Here is an 18,222-nt window from a genome sequence, read left to right as displayed (position 1 = left end):
AGAGAGGGAAGGAAAGGGGGGGGGGAGGGGCGACCCCCACCCAATTCGGATTGGGCTTGGGGGGGGAGGGGCGCCCTCCACCTCTCCTCCTCCTCCTCTCTACCACTAAAGCCCAATAAGGCCCATACACTCCCTGGGGGGGTTCCGGTAACCCCCCGGTACTCCGGTAAATGCCCGAACTCATCCGGAACCATTCCGATGTCCAAACACAGTCGTCCAATATGTCAATCTTTATGTCTCGACCATTTCGAGACTCCTCGTCATGTCCGTGATCACATCCGGAACTCCTAACTACCTTCGGTACATCAAAACACATAAAGTCATAATACCAATTGTCATCGAACGTTAAGCGTGCAGACCCTACGGGTTTGAGAACTATCTAGACATGACCGAGACACGTCTCCGGTCAATAACCAATAGCAGATCATGGATGCTCATATTGGTTCCTACATATTCTACGAAAATCTTTATCGGTCAAACCGCATAACAACATATGTTGTTCCCTTTGTCATCGGTACGTTACTTGCCCGAGATTCGATCGTCGGTATCTCGATACCTAATTCAATCTCGTTACCGGAAAATCTCTTTACTCACCCCGTAATACTTCATCCCACAACTAACTCACTAGTCATAATTCTTGCAAGGCTTATAGTGATGAGTATTACCGAGAGGGCCCAGAGATACCTCTCCGAAACATGGAGTGACAAATCCTAATCTCGATCTATGCCAGCCCAACAAACACCTTCGGAGACACCTGGAGAGTACCTTTATAATCACCCTTTTACGTTGTGACATTTGGTAGCACACAAAGTGTTCCTCCGGTATTCGGGAGTTGCATAATCTCATAGTCTGAGGAACTTGTATAAGTCATGAAGAAAGTAGTAGAAATGAAACTAACACGATCATAATGCTAAGCTAACGGATGGGTCTTGTCCATCACATCATTCTCCTAATGATATGGTCCTGTTCATCAAATGACAACACATGTCTATGGTTAGGAAACATAACCATCTTTGATTAACGAGCTAGTCAAGTAGAGGCATACTAGGGACTATATGTTTTGTCTATGTATTCATACATGTACTAAGTTTCCGGTTAATACAATTCTAGCATCAATAATAAACATTTATCATGAATTAAGGAAATAAATAATAACTTTATTATTGCCTTTAGGGCATATTTCCTTCAAAAATAGTCCACATGTGTTTGAAAAATGAAGAGAGAAAAAAGAACATAATGAACAAGAAAAAAAATATAAAGTAGATGAAACCCGCCGTGGAAAACACAAAAAGGGGAAACGTACCAAAACAAAAGCTTTAAACCCAGCCTAAACCGGTCATAGAAGCCTCCTAAAAATGCTTCGAGACATTATATACGCACACGTTATTGGTCGGCACACTAGCGGGAGCGCTTGAGGCGAGACGGGCTCAGGTCTTGCTGATGTGATGGTGATTTCACACAAATGGCACGCTAGGCAGCAAAAAAATAACTAAATTTGATTACATCCACAGGGAGAAAGTACAGTGTTCCTGGCATGGTTCTTATAGTTGTGCTGCCTACTCTACTGCCGCAAACCTTCTCGTCGGTCTACTTATCTGGAGGAGGAGGCAGCGATCACCAGCACAAGTAAAGCAACCATGTATGTCCTTCCAAACACTCCAGTTTACACTATGAACTTGCACTTGAACATGCAACCTGATAATGAGTTGCTATTATTCAACAGATTCCAGTTACTCCACTAAATCTAAGGACACTGAGAGTGTAGACTCGATGCTGATGGACATTTCAACTCTGCGAGCTGCCACCGGGGACTTTGTGGAGAGCAACAAGATCGGCGAAGGAGGCTTTGGCGCGGTGTACAAGGTGCCGATCTTGACAAAATTGGTAGATATACTTTTTTTTGCACTTGAGCCGGACTTATCTTTGGCTCAATTTGGTACGTAGGGTACTTTGCCAGATGGGGAAGAGATAGCGGTGAAGAGATTGTCAAAGAGTTTGACGCAAGGAGTGGAGGAGCTCAAGAACGAACTCACCCTGGTGGTGAAGCTCAAGCACAGGAATCTTGTCAGGCTTGTTGGCGTGTGCTTGGAGCAGCAGGAGTGGCTGCTCTTCTACGAGTTCATCCCCAACAAGAGCCTTGACCAGATCCTATTTGGTGATGTTCTGGTTTGCTACCTATGATCACAAACTCTAAATTGCAACTCAGATACACTTTTTGAACTTGCAAACGTACGGCAGACACAGAGAAAGGGGAGCAGCTTGACTGGGGAAAGAGGCAGAGGATTATACGTGGGATCGCTCGAGGCTTGTAGTACCTCCACGAAGACTCCCAGATGAAGGTAGTCCATCGTGATCTCAAAGCCGACAATGTGCTTCTTGACGCTGACATGAACCCCAAGATCTCGGACTTTGGCCTAGAGAGGCTCTCTTCGGGCGAGGTCAGACGCAGGGTGTCACCAACCGTGTCATCGTTACATAGTAAGTACTAGGAATAGTACTAGTTTAGTCCAATGTTTCTCTTTCCTAGCTAAATTAAGGGTGACGTTCGTTAATCACGTTGGAACATGCTCTGTTGTGCTATTTTCAGTGGATACATGGCTCCGAAGTACTTGATGCGCGGGAACTACTCCATGAAATCGGATGGGTTCAGCTTCGGGGGTAATGGTTTTGGAGATCGTTACGTGAAGGAAGAATAATGACATGTCTGTCGGAGTAAATAACCACGGGTAGCCCTATCTTCCCCCATGGTATTTCAAGACATCGGGGCCGACTGCACCCCTCAAGCATCGAAGACAAGGGACCGCCTTCTGGTGGCCGGTTGGTCCTAACGGCCGGCTACTAGAAGGCAGCGAGGTCCAGAGAGCGGCCCTGACGCGGGCCGACTCCTAGCAGGCGGCCAGCAGAGCGGCCGACTCCTGGCAGGCGGCCCACCCTCGCGCCCTCAAATTTTGCACCCACATAACAACGACGAGATGAGGCATGGCTACAGTGCAGCCTGCCACCCCCAAATCCAGTGACGAACGTGGCCACAGTGCAGCATACCGGGCGGCCATCCCTAGCCCGACGCATCACTGTTGCCTATGAAATATTTTGGGAAGGGTAGAACCCTTTGTCTCGGGCCGCATTGTATACATTGAGGCAAAGCCTTGGTACACAAGTTACAGAGAGGAGATCGAGAGAGAGAGATCGATCAGGAGGAGGAGATCGACTAGGAGGTCGTTACAGGAGATAAGAGAGAAGGAGAGATAGAATTGAGATACAAGTTTAAACAACCTCTCCTATCCCTATACAATAATTCTAACACTCCCCCTCAATCTAAGCCTCAAGCCTTCCTAAGGTTGAGATTGTATTTGAACTCGTCTAGTCTTCTCTCATTCAAGGGCTTAGTAAACCCATCCGCAAGTTGATCCCCTGTGGGAATAAACCGAATTTCAAGTAGCTTTCGAGCTACTCTCTCTGTGACAAAATGAAAATCCACTTCAATGTGTTTTGTTCGTGCATGAAAGACAGGATTTGCTGAAAGATAAGTTGCACCAATATTGTCACACCATAACCGTGCAGCCTTTGGAGCTTTAATTCCAAGCTCATAGAGTAATGTTTGTATCCACATCACTTCAGCTGTAGCATTTTCCAACGAATTATATTCAGCATCTATACTTAATCTTAGAATAGTAGCTTGTTTTCTTGCACTCCATGACACAAGATTAGATCCCAGAAACACAGCAAAACCACCAGTAGATCTTCTATCATCAGCACACCCTACCCAGTCTACATCAGAATATGAAGTAACAAGCAAGGAAGAGGACTTGACAATCTGAAGTCCAAGCCCTTGAGAATACTAGAGATACCTTAGAATTCTTTTAAATGTTGTCCAATGAGTAGTTCTAGGAGCATGCAAATATTGACATACCTTGTTCACTGAGTAAGAAATATCAGGACGTGTAAGTGTTAAATATTGCAAAGCACCAACAACGCTTCTATAATTTGTTGCATCCTCTGGACCAAGAGCTTCTCCACTATCAATTGTAAGTTTTTCTGAGGTGGAAATTGATGTGCTGACTGGTTTGCAATTCTCCAATCCCACCCTCTTTAGAACATCAGTTGTATATTTCTCTTGTGAGAGAAGTATGCCATCTCTCATTTGCTTTACTTCTATGCCAAGAAAATAGTGAAGATCACCTAGATCCTTGAGAGCAAATTCAAGTTTTAAATCTTTAAGCAAACAAGTAGTGGCCTCTTGACTTGAACTGGCAACAATTATATCATCAACATAAACAAGCACAAAAACTGTGATATTGCCTTTGCTATAAAAGAACAAGGATGTATATGCCTTGGATGATGTAAACCCAAGATGTTGTAGCTGCATGCTCAACCTAGAATACCATGCTCTTGGGCTTGAGTCCATATAAGGCTTTATCCAACTTACATACATAATGTGGTGTGCTGTAGTTTTCATAACCTGGTGGTTGCCGCATGAACACTTCTTCCTCAAGAACACCATGAAGAAACGTGTTCTGAACATCTAGCTATCTTAAGCTCCATCCTCTGGAAATAGCAATGGACAAAACAGGACGAATAGTAGTTGATTTAACCACAAGACTAAAGGTATCATCATAATCAAATCCAAACCTTTGTTTAAAGCCCTTCGCAACCAACCTTGCCTTGTACCTGTCTATACTACCATCAGATTTTTTTAATCTTGTATACCCACTTACAATCAATTACGTTAGCACCACGTTGCGGTGGTACTAGATGCCAAGTCTGATTTTTCATAAGTGCATTATATTCATTATCCATGGATTCCTTCCAATCCTTGTTAGCAAGAGCATCATTCAGATTGATAGGTTCACCAGTAGTGGCAAGAAAAGCACGCTTAGTCGGATTATACTTTATTGTACCATCATTGTATTGTTTTTCCTTGACAATACCTGACCGAGACCTGGTGTGTCGACGAGGAGGTGAAGGAGCCGTAGAAGCAGTTGCTGTTGATTGTGGCGCAGGAGATCTAGCTGCTTCAACATTGTCCACAGAAGATCCAGGTTGATGGGGCTCCTGATCCGAGGTAGATTGGCGCTGCTGGCGCTGCTCCTCATCGTCCGACGCGCCCGCCGAATCAGAACCATCCAGCGGGTCCTGCGTTGTCACGGCAAGATCGGTCGCTGGGTCCCCAGGCAACGTGGTGGCCAGGGACTCGCTCCCCCCATGCCTCTCTCGATGGGCGTCTCGGTTTACACAGGCGAGGATTGGCGTAACACGCCTGGACTAGTGTGGCCCACCCGGTCGACTGCGCTGTTGGCCACCAGGGGGCGCAGGAGTGAATCTGCGTGGGATCGCGCACCACCCTGCACTGCAGACTGCTGCGAATCCGTCTGGGATCGCACGCTGGCAGCAGGTGATAACCCACAAGTGTAGGGGATCGCAACAACTTTCGAGGGTGAAGTACAACCCAAATTTATTGATTCGACACAAGGGGAGCCAAAGAATATTCTTGAGTATTAGCAGTTGAGTTGTCAATTCAACCACACCTGGATAACTTAGTATCTACAGCAAAGTGTTAAGTAGCAAATGGGGTATGATAATAAAGGTAATGGTAGCAAAAGTAAAGATAAATGTTTTTGGGTTTTTGTAGTAGTTGTAGCAGTAGCAACGGAAAAGTAAATAAGCGAAGAACAATATGTGAAAAGCTCGTAGGCAATGGATCAGTTATGGATAATTATGCCGGATGCGATTCCTCATGTAATAGCTATAACATAGGGTGACACAGAACTAGCTCCAATTCATCAATGTAATGTAGGCATGTATTCCGTAAATAGTCATACGTGCTTATGGAAAAGAACTTGCATGACATCTTTTGTCCTACCCTCCTGTGGCAGCGGGGTCCTAGTGGAAACTAAGGGATATTAAGGCCTCCTTTTAATAGAGAACCGAAACAAAGCATTAGCACATAGTGAATACATGAACTCCTCAAACTACGGTCATCACCGAGAAGTATCCCGATTATTGTCACTTCGGGGTTGTCGGATCATAACACATAATAGGTGACTATAGACTTGCAAGCTAGGATCAAGAACACACATATATTCATGAAAACATAATAGGTTCAGATCTGAAATCATGGCACTCGGGCCCTAGTGACAAGCATTAAGCATAGCAAAGTCATAGCAATATCAATCTCAGAACATAGTGGATACTAGGGATCAAACCCTAACAAAACTAACTTGATTACATGGTAAATCTCATCCAACCCATCACCGTCCAGCAAGCCTACGATGGAATTACTCACGCACGTCGGTGAGCATCATGAAATTGGTGATGGAGGATGGTTGATGATGACGACAGCGACGAATCCCCCTCTCCGGAGCCCCGAACAGACTCCAAATCAGCCCTCCCGAGAGAGATTAGGGCTTGGCGGCGGCTCCGTGTCATAAAACACGATGAAACTTTCTCTCTGATTTTTTTCTCCGCGAGACGAAATATATGGAGTTGGAGTTGACGTCGGTGGAGGTCCAGGGGGCCCACGAGATAGGGGGGCGCGCCCTAGGGGGGGCGCCCCCCTTTCTCGTGGACAGGCCCTGGGCCCCCTGATGTATTTCTTTCGCCCAGAAATTCTTATTAATTCCAAAAAGTGCCTCCGTGGATTTTCAGGACATTCCGAGAACTTTTCTTTTCTACACATAAAACAACATCATGGCAGTTCTGCTGAAAAAAGCGTCAGTCCGGGTTAGTTTCATTCAAATCATGCAAATTAGAGTCCAAAACAAGGGCAAAAGTGTTTGGAAAAGTAGATACGTTGGAGACGTATCAACTCCCCCAAGCTTAAACCTTTGCTTGTCCTCAAGCAATTCAGTTGATAAACTGAAAGTGATAAAGAAAAACTTTTACAAACTCTATTTGCTCTTGTTGTTATAAACATGAAAAGCCAGCATTCAAGTTTCAGCAAATATTATGAACTAACCATACTCACAATAACACTTAGCTCTCACAATTACTCATATCAATAACATAATCAGCTAGCGAGCCATAATAATAAAACTCGGATGACAACACTTTCTCAAAACAATCATAACATGATATAACAAAATGGTATCTCGCTAGCCCTTTCTGAGACCGCAAAACATAAATGCAGAGCACCTTTAAAGATCAAGGACTGACTAAACATTGTAATTCATGGTAAAAGAGATCCAGTCAATTTATACCCAATATAAACCAATAGTAATGAATGCAAATGACATTGTGCTCTCCAGCGGGTGCTTTTAATAAGAAGGGTGATGACTCAACATAAAAGTAAATAGATAGGCCCTTCGTAGAGGGAAGCAGGGATTTGTAGAGGTGCCAGAGCTCGATTTTAAAATAGAGATTGAATAATATTTTGAGCGGCATACTTTCACTGTCAGCGCAACAACTATGAGATGGCTGTATCTTCCATACTACATGCATTATAGGCAGTTCCCAAACAAAATGGTAAAGGTTTATACTCCCCCAACCACCAACAAGCATCAATCCATGGCTTGCTAGAAACAACGAGTGCCTCCAACTAACAACAGCCCTGGGAGAGTTTTGTTTAATTATTTTGATTTGCTTTGATCTTTTTGGATCATGGGACTGGGCATCCCGGTTACCGGCCCTTTCTCGTGAATGAGGAGCGGAGTCCACTCCTCGTGAGAATAACCCACCTAGCATGGAAGATATAGGCAGCCCTAGTTGTAACATGAGTTGCTCGAGCATACAAAACAGAATTTCATTTGAAGGTTTGGAGTTTGGCACATACAGATTTACTTGGAACGGCAGGTAGATACCGCATATAGGAAGGTATAGTGGACTCATATGGAACAACTTTGGGGTTTGAGGAGTTTGGATGCACAAGCAGTATTGCCGCTTAGTACAGGTGAAGGCTAGCAAAAGACTGGGAAGCGACCAACTGAGAGAGCGACAACAGTCATAAACATGCATTAAAATTAATTCACACCGAATACAAGCATGAGTAGGATATAATCCACCATGAACATAAATATCATGAAGGCTATGTTGATTTGATTCAACTACATGCGTGAACATGTGCCAAGTCGAGTCACTCAATTCATTCAAAGGAGGATACAATCCCATCATACCACATCATAATCATTCTAATAGCATGTTGGCACGCAAGGTAAACCATTATAACTCATAGCTAATCAAGCATGGCACAAGCAACTATAATCTCTAAATGTCATTGCAAATATGTTTACTTCATAATAAGCTGACTCAGAAACGATGAACTCATCATATTTACAAAAACAAGAGAGGTCGAGTTCATACCAGCTTTTCTCATCCCAATAAGTCCATCATATATTGTCATTATTGCCTTTCACTTGCACGACCGAACGATGTGTATAATAATAAGAGTGCACGTGCATTGGACTAAGCTGGAATCTGCAAGCATTCAACTCAAAAGAGAAGACAAGGTAATATGGGCTCTAAGGTAGATAAACAATCATGCATATGAGAGCCACTAAACATTTTCAATATGGTCTTCTCGACCCCCAAAGGAAAGAAAATAAAATAAAACTATTTACACGGGAAAGCTCCCAACAAGTAAGAAGAATAGCTAGAAATCTTTTTGGGTTTTCATTTTCATTTCTACTACAAGCATGGAAATTAAACTAACTAAATTTTTTTTGGTTTTTTCTCAAGGTTTATCAAACACACAAGAAGAAAACTAGAAAAAGAAATTTAAACTAGCATGGATACTACAATGAAAGAGTATGAGCACCGACGACTAGTGTGTGAACATGAATGTAAAGTCGGTGAGAAATACGTACTCCCCCAAGCTTAGACTTTTGTCCTAAGTTGGTCTAGTACCAACGACCGCCGCTACTCTCCCCGGTGTAATGGGAGGTGTAATCAGGATACCACTGGCTGGTCATCTTTGGATCCCACTGAACAGATGATGCATGATAAGGGTCCAGTTCAGGTTCCGTCTCAGGTTCAGGCTCTGGAGTGAAAGCTTGGGCTCGATGATTGTTCACCGCTTCCGGTGGGACAAGAAAATTTTCTGCAAGCAAATCAAACAACAGAGGCGCAGTCAAAATAATAATCTCAATGTGTTTCTTATTGAACCTAAGTTTATATAAGAGCATCCTATCTTCGTTGTCAACAATAAACTTGTGTGCTACCATGCTCTTGTAATCTAAAATGTGAGGAGGCAATATTGTCTCCTCTTTCTCAAGATGCCTAATGGGTATCTGAAAATGTCTCGCAAGATGTGCAACATAGATACCTCCAAATATGGGGCCTTTTGTACGATTCAGGGCTAGCCGTTTAGCGACGACGACACCCATACTAAAAGTATTGTCTCCAAGCAAGGCATGTTGAAGAATGATAATATCAGGAATGCTCAAGTTTCCACTATTTCCATGACCAATCAAGCATCTACTAGCAAATATGGCAAAGTAGCGTAAAACAGGAAAGTGTATGCTAGAGACTTTTGCCTCGGAACCCTTCTTTGGCTCCTCTACAGCGATAGTATTAACAAAGCCATCCACATCTTTACAATGGGGTTCCTCTAATTCTCCCTCATAAGGTATCCTACACACCACGCAAAAATTACGTAAAGACATTTCTCTGAATTCATCATATAAATGAAAAGATACTGCAGGCGGTGACTTCTTAGGATAATAATAAAAGTTTTGCACGAAAGTATTGGTCAGTAAGAGATACTGATCGATCCGGTCGTTGATGAAACCGGTGAGGCCTGCAGTCTCGATCAAAGAATAAAAATCTTCATGAATTCCAGCTTCTTACAAGGAATCCTCACATGGCCATTCACACGACCGTACTTCCGCTAAGCGAGGAAGATTATACTTGGATTTTTCCTTCTCTTTGGCTTGTTTTTCCCGAGAGCCTTGGCTAGAGGAGCCCCTCAAAAGTTTCCTTCACATTTTCTGAAATTTTAGTAACTTCAAGATAAAAGTGAATAGAACTAAACACGATTGGTAGCAACTACTCCTACAAGTGCCTAGAGCCTATATCATGCATTGGAATTGCTTGGGACCTCATAAATTTAACATGCAAGCTCAAGAACATGGCCACCTATGCAGCAAAAATTTGCAATGAATAAAGCACTAGAACAAAAACTAATTGTACCAATGGAGGAGTCACATACCAAGCAACAATCTCCCAAAGCAGTTTTGTGAATGGAGCTTTGAGCAAGGAGATCGAAAATAGCAGCAAAACGAGCTAGAACTCGTGCTAGAACTCGTGCTTGAGCTGGATGGGGATTTTTTGGGGTAGAAGATGAAGTGTGTGGGTGCTGTCATAAGTGGAGGGGGGCCACCAGGGGCCCGCGAGACAGGGGGCGCGCCCTATAGGGGGGGCTCCCTCCACTCTCGTGGCCTGGTGCTTGCCCCTCCTGCAGTGTTTTCAATGCCTAAAATCCTCAAATATTCCAGAAAAAAATCATACTAAATTTGCAGGGCATTTGGAGCACTTTTATTTTCAGGATATTTTTTAATGGACAGATAAATGAGAAAACAGACGGTTAATACTATTTTTGCTTTATTTAATCTAAATAACAGAAAGTAAAAAGTGGGTACAGAAGATTGTGCCTTCTAGTTTCATCCATCTCGTGATCATCAAAATGAATCCACTAACAAGGTTGATCAAGTCTTGTTAACAAACTCATTCCGAATAACATGGAACTAGAGAAATTTCGAATAACACAAAGTTACCTCAACGGGGATATGAAAATCCCCAACAATAAGAATATCATACTTTTTGTTGACAGTAGGGAGAGGAAATTCAAAACCTCAAAAAATAATAGTTGGAAGTTTTTCAATAGAATTGATGCTATAAACTTGAGATTGTTTCCTCGGAAAGTGTATCGTATGCTCATTACCATTAATATGAAAAGTGACATTGCCTTTGTTGCAATCAATAACAGCCCCTGCAGTATTAAGAAAAGGTCTACCAAGGATAATAGGCATACTATAGTCCTCAGGAATATCAAGAATAACAAAATCCGTTAAGATGGTGACATTTGCAACCACAACAGGCACATCCTCACAAGTACCGACAGGTATAGCAGTTGATTTATCAGGCATTTGCAAAGATATTTCAATAGGTGTCAACTTATTCAATTCAAGTCTACGATATAAAGAGAGAGGCATAACACTAACACCGGCTCCAAGATCACATAAAGCAGTTCTAACATAGTTTCTTTTAATGGAGCATGGTATAGTTGGCACACCCGGATCTCCAAGTTTCTTTGGTATTCCACCCTTAAAAGTGTAATTAGCAAGCATGGTGGAAATTTCAGCTTCTGGTATCTTTCTTTTATTTGTAATGATATCCTTCGTATACTTAGCATAAGGATTTACTTTGAGCATATCAGTTAAACGCATACGTAAGAAAATAGGTCTAATCATTTTAGCAAAGCGCTCAAAATCCTCATCATCCTTTGTTTTGGATGGTTTAGGAGGAAAGGGCATGGGTTTATGAACCCATGGTTCTCTTTCTCTATCGTGCTTCCTAGCAACAAAATCTCTCTTATCATAACGTTGATTCTTTGATTGTGGGTTATCAAGATCAACAGCAGGTTCAATCTCTACATCATTGTTCTTGCTAGGTTGAGCATCAATGTGAACATTATTATTAACATTATCACTAGGTTCATGTTCATCACCTGATTGAGTTTCAGCATCAGAGATAGAAATATCATTTGGATTCTCAGGTGTGTCTATAGTAGGTTCACTAGAAGCATGCAAAGTCCTATCATTTTTCTTTTTCTTCTTTTTGGAAGAACTAGGTGCCTCTAAATTATTTCACTGAGAATCTTGCTCAATTCTCTTAGGGTGGCCTTCAGGATACAAAGGTTCCTGAGTCATTCTAGCAGTTCTAGTAGCCACTCTAACAGCAAAGTCATTCTTATTATTTAATTCATCAAGCAAATCATTTTGAGCTTTAAGTACTTGCTCAGCTTGAGTAGCAACCATAGAAGTATATTTGCTAACGAGATGAAGTTCATCTTTAACTCTAGCCAGATTATCACTTACACATCCTATCTCGAAAGCATTATTCTTTAACTCTCTACCAACATCAGCGTTAAAACTTTCTTGTCTAGCCATAAAGTCATCAATTCATCTAAGAAAGGGTTATGAAATTTAGTAGAGGGTATTTCAACTTTATCATAGCTATAGAGAGAATTTACCTTTACTACCTGTGTCGGGTTATCAAGACAATAAGGTTCTTCAATAGGCGGTATATTAAGACCATGTATTTCTTCAATAGGAGGTAAATTCTTAATATCTTCAGCTTTAATACCTTTTTCTTTCATTGATTTCTTTGCCTCTTGCATATCTTCAGGACTGAGAAATAAAACACCTCTCTTCTTCGGAGTGGGTTTAGGAATAGGCTCAGGAGTTGGCTCAATTGGTTCAAGAATTGCTTCAGGAATTGGCTCAGGAAGAGTCCAATTATTTTCATTAGTCAACACATTATTCAATAGTATTTCAGCTTCATCGGCTGTTCTTTCCCTGAAAACACAACCAACACAACTATCCAAGTAGTCATTGGAAGCATTGGTTAGTGCATTATAAAAGATATCAAGTATTTCATTTTTCTTAAGAGGATGATCAGGAAAAGCATTAAGTAACCGGAGAAGCCTCCCCCAAGCTTGTCGGAGACTCTCTTCTTTGATTTGCACAAAATTATATATTTCCCGCAAGGCAGCTTGTTTCTTATGAGCATGGAAATATTTAGCAGAGAAGTAATAAATCATATCCTGGGGACTCCGCACACAACCAGGAGCAAGAGAATTATACCAAGTCTTAGCATCACCCTTTAATGAGAATGGAAATATCTTAAGGATATAGAAATAGCGAGATTTCTCATCATTAGTAAACAAGGTAGCTATATCATTTAACTTGGTAAGATGTGCCACAACAGTTTCAGATTCAAGGCCATAAAAGGATCAGATTCAACTAAAGTAATAATCTCAGGATCAACCGAGAATTCATAATCCTTATCAGTAACACAGATAGGTGAAGTAGCAAAAGCAAGGTCAAGTTTCATTCTAGCATTAAGAGACTGTTGCTTCCATTTAGCTAATAGTTTCTTAAGATCATATCTATCATTGCAAGCAAAGATTTCCCTAGCAGCTTCTTCATTCATAACATAACCCTTAGGAACAACAGGCAATACATAATCATTGGGAGAACCTTCATCATCACTATCATCAGTAATAGGATCTTCAGTAATTTCATTCCCCCTAACTCTAGCAAGTTGTTCATCAAGAAATTCACCTAATGGCAAAGTAGTATCACGCATAGAAGTAGTTTCATCATGCATAGCAGAAGTGGCATCATCAATAACATGCAACATATCAGAATTCATAGCAGTAGCAGGTTTAGGTGTCGCAAGCTTACTCATAACGGAAGGAGAATCTAGTGCAGAGCTAGATGGCAATTCCTTACCTCCCCTCGTAGTTGAGGGATCGATCTTGGTTTTAGCGTCTTTCAAGTTCTTCATAGTGATCAACAGATATAAATCCCAAGTGACTCAGAGAATAGAGCTATGCTCCCCGGCAACGGCGCCAGAAATTAGTTTTGATAACCCACAAGTGTAGGGGGTCGCAACAACTTTTGAGGGTGCAGTACAACCCAAATTTATTGCTTCGACACAAGGGGAGCCAAAGAATATTCTTGAGTATTAGCAGTTGAGTTGTCAATTCAACCACACCTGGATAACTTAGTATCTGTAGCAAAGTGTATAATAGCAAAAGTGGTATGATAATAAAGGTAACGGTAGCAAAAGTAAAGATAAATGTTTTTGGGTTTTTGTAGTAGTTGTAGCAGTAGCAACGGAAAAGTAAATAAGCGAAGAACAATATGTGAAAAGCTCGTAGGCAATGGATCAGTGATGGATAATTATGCCGGATGCGATTCCTCATGTAATAGCTATAACATAGGGTGACACAGAACTAACTCCAATTCATCAATGTAATGTAGGCATGTATTCCGTAAATAGTCATACGTGCTTATGGAAAAGAACTTGCATGACATCTTTTGTCCTACCCTCCTGTGGCAGCGGGGTCCTAGTGGAGACTAAGGGATATTAAGGCCTCCTTTTAATAGAGAACTGGAACAAAGCATTAGCACATAGTGAATACATGAACTCCTCAAACTACGGTCATCACCGAGAAGTATCCCGATTATTGTCACTTCGGGGTTGTCGGATCATAACACATAATAGGTGACTATAGACTTGCCAGATAGGATCAAGAACACACATATATTCATGAAAACATAATAGGTTCAGATCTGAAATCATGGCACTCGGGCTCTAGTGACAAGCATTAAGCATAGCAAAGTCATAGCAACATCAATCTCAGAACATAGTGGATACTAGGGATCAAACCTTAACAAAACTAACTTGATTACATGGTAAATCTCATCCAAGCCATCACTGTCCAGCAAGCCTACGATGGAATTACTCACGCACGGCGGTGAGCATCATGAAATTGGTGATGGAGGATGGTTGATGATGACGACAGCGACGAATCCCCCTCTCCGGAGCCTCGAAGGGACTCTAGATCAGCCCTCCCGAGAGAGATTAGGGATTGGCGACGGCTCCATGTCGTAAAACGCAATGAAACTTTCTCTCTGATTTTTTCTCCGCGAGACGGAATATATGTAGTTGGAGTTGACGTCGGTGGAGGTCCAGGGGGCCCACGAGATAGGGGGCGCGCCCTAGGGGGGGCGCCCCCTGTCTCGTGGACAGGCCCTGGGCCCCCTGATGTATTTCTTTCGCCCAGAAATTCTTATTAATTCCAAAAAGTGCCTCCGTGGATTTTCAGGACATTCCGAGAACTTTTCTTTTCTACACATAAGACAACATCATGGCAGTTCTGCTGAAAACAGCGTCAGTCAGGGTTAGTTTCATTCAAATCATGCAAATTAGAGTCCAAAACAAGGGCAAAAGTGTTTGGAAAAGTAGATACGTTGGAGACGTATCAGCAGGATCCACGTCGGAGGATGTGCCTGGTTTGTCCTGTGTGCACATAAAATGACGAGTAGAATCTGCACAAAAGTAACTATAAACACAATTTTCTGTGGATTTTTGCACATGATCATGATCAGTTAATTCACCCCCGTGATCAGGATGTGTAGTATAGACTAGTAGAAGTGCAATTTCTGCACGAAGCAAGGCACCAGAATTGGGATGAAGTTGTGAGTGTCTCAGCAAAGATAACATCACGGGAAATATAGATGCGTCCAGTAGATGGTTCAAGGCATTTGTATCCTTTATGAAGGTTACTGCACCCAATAAAGACACATTGTGTGGAGCGGAACTCTAGTTTGTGACGATTGTATGGACGTAAGTTGGGGTAATAAGCACACCCAAAAATTTTAGGATAATTGTAATCTGGCTTTTGATTGTACAATCGTTCTAAAGGAATGGAGTTGCCGATAACCTTACTAGGAAGGCGATTCATAAGATATGTAGCTGCGATAAAGGGCTCGTCCCAATACTTGAGAGGCATAGACGCATGAGCTAAAAGAGAGAGACCAACTTTGATGATATACCGGTGTTTGCGTTCAGCAGAACCATTCTGCTGATGAGCATGAGGACATGACACATAATGAGTGATCCCAATGCTACGAAAGGAGTTGAGTTTTTCATACTCCCCTCCCCAGTCACTTTGGACCGAAATAATTTTCCTATCAAAGTGTCTCTCAACAAGTTTCTGAAATTCTTGGAAGATGGAAAAGACTTCAGATTTATACTTAAGAAAATAAATCCATGTAAACTTGCTGTAATCATCAATGAAGCAAACATAATATATTTTTTGACCAAAAGAATCTCGTCCATGACCCCATACATCACTGAAGATCAATTGTAAGGGAGCATGAGACACACTAGTAGATTTAGGACAGGGAAGCTGGTGGCTTTTGGCACATTGACATGCTTCACAAACAGACTCATTATTTGAACTATGTGACAAAGGAAGATTGTCTTTATTGACTACTTGCCTAACTATGACTGATGAGGGATTTCATAATCGTTGATACCACCTCGCTATAGAGGGCTTGATGATGGAGTAGACTCACGATGCTTGTTGCTAAGTGCTCCAGATGAGATGGGGTAGAGGCCGCCAACTCACCTACCGTGATAGAGAGGTGCCCTCGTTGCCCGATCCTTAATGAAACAATAACGAGGGTCAGTTTCAAAGAAACATTGTTATCGGTGGCTAAATGAGACATAGAGGCAAGATTTTTGTCGGCTTGAGGAACATGGAGAACATCCTTAAGAACTAGATCACGTTGAAGATTAAGGGAATTAAGCGAAACTTGACTAACGTGACTAATATCCATACCTTTACCGCTGGCAGTGTGGATCTGGTCGTTGCCATGATACGTCTCGCGTAGGGCAAGTTGCTCTAGCTCATTGGTGACATGATCTGTAGCACCGGAGTCAACATACCAGACGCCGTCCTCGCCTTGCTCACGCATAGCAGCTGCAACCAGTTTAGTATCTGGGACGAAGTTTTCATCATACCAATGCCAACAGTCGATGACCTCATGATCGGCCTTCTTGCAGAGCTGACAGCAAGGGCGACCACGTGAGGAAGAGGTGCGGCGGCTAGTGTTGGAGTTGAAGCCGCCACCCCCATGGTTGTTGCCGTAGCCGCCACCGTCGGTGTTCTGACCGTAAGCGCCACCAGAATGAGCACCATCGCCCGAAGAGACACCACGTCCGCGGCCACCGCCACGGTTGGCGCCCTGGTGACCACGACCACGGCCGCGACCCTGTGAAGCGGAGTATGCAGAGGATTGCTGGAGATCGCCGCCGTGGAGGAGGGTAAGGCAGGCATCAAAACTGAGCAGCTGGCTGTGCAGCTCCGGAACCGTGATAGGTTCCACCCGTGCCGCAAGAGCAGAGGCGACAGAATTATACTCCATATCAAGGCCAACAAGGATCTTGGAGACGATCTCCGGATCGGAGAGTGCCGAAGCAGTGCATGCGACTTCATCGGTGTGGGTTTTGATCTTGCCGAGGTACTCTGCCATGGACATATTACCTTTTTTAATGTTGGTGAGCTCGATGCGGGTGTTTATCGCCTGCGCCTGGCTCTGGGTAGTGAACATGCAGTTGATGGCGTACCACACCTCAGCCGACGTCTGAAGCGTGGCCACCTGGGAAAGAATCTCGTAGGAGAAGGAACCCATCAAGAACCCTTGAAGTTGTTGCTGTTGGGCATACCAGAGAGTGCGTGCGAAGTTGACGACTTGCTCTTCTTTGCCATCCTTGGTGATGGTGAGAGTGGCCGGCGGTGGCAGGCTCGTTGCATCGAGGTGGTGCACCATCTGGGCACCCTTGAACTAGGGAAGCACGATGGCCTTCCATAGCAAGAAGTTTCCCCTTGTCAGCTTCTCCTATGGTGGTGATCCGAGGAAAGTATTGGTGGATGTGGATGAGGAGGCAAAGGTGGAGGCGGAGGAGGTGGTGGTGATCGCGCCCATGGTGTTGGGTGACATGGCGGCGGAGGTGGTAGACATGGCTCGGTTGGGAGGGTAGCTAGATGCGATCTCTTTTGATCTGATGAGGAAGAGGCTCTGTTACCATGTGAAATAGTTTGGGAAGCGTAGAACCCTTTGTCTCGGTCCGCAATGTATATATTGAGGCAAAGCCTTGGTACACAAGTTACAGGGAGGAGATCGAGAGAGAGATCGATTAGGAGGAGGAGATCGACCAGGAGGTCGTTACAGGAGATAAGAGAGAAGGAGAGATAGAATTGACATACAAGTTTAAACAACCTATCCTATCCCTATACAATAATTCTAACATTGCCACGCAGCCCATGACAATCATCCATGGCGGACGAAGCCATGCTCCCACGACAGGCTATCGGTACGGCCCACAGGAGGTGGGCCCTACCTGTCCGTGGGATGCTAGAAAACGGCGAGCCCAGACCAGTCGGCATAAGGGGAGGCCGACTCCTAGCAGTCGGCCCTCCCCTCCCCTTGGAGTTTGTGCGCCATTAACCAGATAAGACGAGGTGTGGCTACAGTGAGCACCCACCAGGTGGCGATACTGTAGCCACGCTCCCCCCGACCAAGCCCTCATCATCAGAGGCAAGGTACAGTGATGAGCAGTCGATAGGGCCCACCAGTGGCGGGCCCTACCTGTCGGCCGAGAGCCCAGGAGCCGGCGGGGAAGCTGGCGTCCAGATACACTGATGGCCCG

The 18,222-nt window shown here is 43.5% G+C and overlaps 1 pseudogene; it reads left to right on the top strand.

The window, feature by feature from the left end:
- The window catches only part of LOC119309962, a 58,687-nt pseudogene that overhangs the window by 15,457 nt on the left and 25,008 nt on the right, over positions 1-18,222 (top strand).

Source organism: Triticum dicoccoides, chromosome 5B (genome assembly GCF_002162155.2).
Source record: "Triticum dicoccoides isolate Atlit2015 ecotype Zavitan chromosome 5B, WEW_v2.0, whole genome shotgun sequence".
NCBI classification, from domain to species: domain Eukaryota; kingdom Viridiplantae; phylum Streptophyta; class Magnoliopsida; order Poales; family Poaceae; genus Triticum; species Triticum dicoccoides.
This window is presented reverse-complemented; position numbering and strand designations above follow the sequence as displayed.